Raw genomic sequence first — 3,398 nt, forward strand, 5'->3', positions numbered from 1 at the left:
CTGCCCCGCCTCAGTATGTGCCAATACCCCCGGGTCATTATGATAACCCGCTGGAGAACATGGTAGCTGCGGCAGCACGGCTGGCGGCTCTCCCCGTTGACGGCGATTCTCCGGCGGCCATTGAAACCCGCCGGGTCAGGGAACTCCTGCAGACGGCACTAGCGCAGCAAGAGGCGTACTCCTACAGCCGCGACAGGATCCACTCGACCCCCCGTCCAGGCCAGAGCCCGAGTTACAGCCGGCACTTGGTCTCAGCAACCGGTTCAAGTAATGTACGACGCCATGACCCGCCCCCTGGCCATGGCCCGGCTCATAATGGAGCCTTCTACGCAACAGACCAAGCGCGGCAAGAGGCGGAGCAGGCGCCTCAATTGACGGCTTATCAGACCCCCCCGGCTTATCCGACGATGTCCGTTGATGTGGGAATTTCTACCAGGACCGGGGGTGTCCCTTGTTTGGTACCAGCCATCCGTAATGAACGTCTACCTAAGGACTTCAAGGGCCCTAGGAAGGTGCCTAACTATACAGCGGACTTACAACCCGCAGCTTGGATTGAGAGTTACGAGATGGCTATGGAATTGCTGGAGGTCAGTGAGGCGGCCATGGCCAAATATTTCACCATGATGTTAGATGGAACTGCCCGCACGTGGTTGAAAGGGTTACCGCCGAACTCCATTGGGTCTTGGGCTGAGCTGAAAGCCCGGTTCATTCAAAACTTCAAAGATACCTGCAGGCAATCTATGTCAATTGTGGATTTGACTAACTGTAAGCAGCAGGAGGGTGAGTCCACGACCCATTGGGTTCGCCGGGTCAAGGAGATCATACATTCATCAGATAAGATGGATGCCGGCTCTGCAGTCTTAATGTTGGAACAGAACTGTCGCTTTGTGCCCCTTAAGATGAAGCTTGGGCGGCTCAAGCGCGACTGCACCGATATGGGTACCCTAATGGCGGCTCTTGTCAAGTACGCCGATTCCGATGGTACCAAGGATCCCCCTTCAGACGATGAAAGGGCAGGGAAGGGAAAGAAGAATGGCAACGGCAAGGGTCCTCAGTTTAACCCGGGGAACCAAGGAGGGGGCAAGCGTAAGGCCGATGGCAGCCTAGAGTTTGTAGCCAACGCCAACTCCCAAGGTAATAATCAGCGACGCAAGGGGAGGCCCCCTCCCCGAGGCGGCGGGTCAGGTCCAACGCTGGAGCAGCTGTTGAATGAACCTTGTCCAAGGCATGGCTCTAGAGAGAAGCCGGCGACTCACCTGTGGAAGGATTGCGCGATCATGAAGGCCTTTAAGAGCTACAATGGCCCGGGCGGCGGCTCAGGCGCCGGCGGCTTTCATGGCCCGGGCGGCGGCTCAAATTCCGGTCCTCAGAACGGTCAAGGGGGCTTTAATCAACAGTCTAGTCAGGGTCGTCAACAGCAGCAGGGGGTTATCAGACCAACCCAAAGCAGCTTAGCGGTGGACGGTATCATGTGTTCACCACCAGTTTGTGCAAACGGGATCAGAAGCTTCACAAAAGAGCTGTTCATGCTGTTGAGCCGGCGGTTCCACGCTACTTACGGTGGTCTGAGCAGCCTATAGTGTGGAGTAGGGAGGATCACCCTCCCCGGGTGGATAACCCGGGCCACTTGGCCTTGGTGGTGGCTCCTCAGGTGGGAGGCTATAAGTTCACAAAGGTACTCATGGATGGAGGCAGCAGCATCAATATTCTTTATTATGAGACTTTCCGTCGCATGGGGCTAGTCGATAAGAACCTCAGCCAGTCAAACACTATCTTCCATGGTGTGGTGCCCGGTAAGTCGGCTTATCCAGTCGGCAAGATCGAATTGGAAGTGGCTTTTGGTGATGAGAACAACTATAGGGTGGAGAAGCTGACCTTTGAGGTGGTCAAGATAAGAAGTGCATACCATGCTATATTTGGACGGCCGGCTTATGCCAAGTTCATGGCACGGCCGTGCTACATGTACTTACAGCTCAAAATGCCGGGTCACAACGGGACTATTACGGTTCACGGCAGCCGAAAGGTGGCTCTGGAGTGCGAGGAAGGCGACGCGGCTTATGCAGAGTCTGTTTGTGCAACAAAGGAGTTGAAGTTTTACAAAGACAATGTTGACCCAACAGATATGACCTCTCTGAAAAAGCCAACCACGGAGAATGAACCAGCAATGAAATTTAAATCAGCTGATGAGACTAAACTTGTTGATTTCGTTCCAGGTGACTCGTCTCAGCAGTTTAGCATCAGTGCAAATCTGGACCCGAAATAGGAAAGCGCGCTCATCGAGTTCATCCGTGAGAATAGGGACATCTTCGCGTGGAAACCTTCTGACATGCCAGGTGTACCTAGAAAACTCGCTGAGCACACTCTCAATGTTGATCCAAAATTTAAGCCGGTTAGACAGTTCCTTCGACGGTTTAACGAAGAGAGGCGGAAAGCTATTGGTGAAGAAGTGGCCCGGCTCTTGGCGGCTGGGTTCATTGTTGAAGTTTTTCACCCGGAGTGGTTGGCTAACCCGGTGCTCGTACTCAAGAAGAACGGCACCTTGCAGATGTGTGTGGACTACACGGACTTGAACAAAGCGTGTCCGGCTGATCCTTTTGCTCTCCCCCGTATTGATCAAATCATTGATGCTACGGCAGGTTGTGCACGCTTAAGTTTCTTGGATGCCTATTCCGGGTATCATCAAATTAAGATGGCAGTTAAGGACCAGGAGAAGACGACGTTCATCACTCCCTTTGGAGCCTTCTGCTATGTGTCTATGCCCTTTGGACTCAAGTGTGCACAGGCGACTTACCAGCGTTGTGTACAGAATTGTCTTCATAAACAGATCGGGCGCAATGTTCACGCTTACGTGGATGATATTGTGGTTAAATCCATCAAGGAGGAAACCCTGATAGATGACTTAAGGGAAACCTTCGATAATCTCCGGGTCTACAAGATGATGCTTAACCCGGCCAAGTGTGTTTTTGGTGTCCCTGCAGGCGAACTATTGGGCTTCTTGGTTTCCGACAGAGGCATTGAGGCTAACCCGGAGAAGATAAAGGCTATCACCTCCCTAGCTAAGCCGGCATGTATAAATGACGTTCAGCGTTTGGCGGGTCGCATCGCTGCTTTAAGCCGGTTTATAAGCCGTTTGGGTGAGAAAGCTATGCCCTTATATCAGTTGATGAAGAAAACTGATAACTTTATCTGGAATGATGCAGCTAATACCGCTTTTGAGGATTTGAAAAAGCAACTGGCAGAGCCCCCCGTCCTTGCTGCTCCGGTTGATAAGGAGCCCTTGCTACTATATGTAGCGGCAAATGCACGAGCCGTCAGCGTGGCTATTGTAGTGGAGCGCAAGGAGGCGGGTAAGGAGCATCCGGTTCAGCGGCCGGTTTATTATGTCAGCGAGGTGCTCA

The sequence above is a fragment of the Triticum aestivum genome, chromosome 6D, assembly GCF_018294505.1.
Source record: "Triticum aestivum cultivar Chinese Spring chromosome 6D, IWGSC CS RefSeq v2.1, whole genome shotgun sequence".
Classification (NCBI taxonomy): Eukaryota; Viridiplantae; Streptophyta; class Magnoliopsida; order Poales; family Poaceae; genus Triticum; species Triticum aestivum.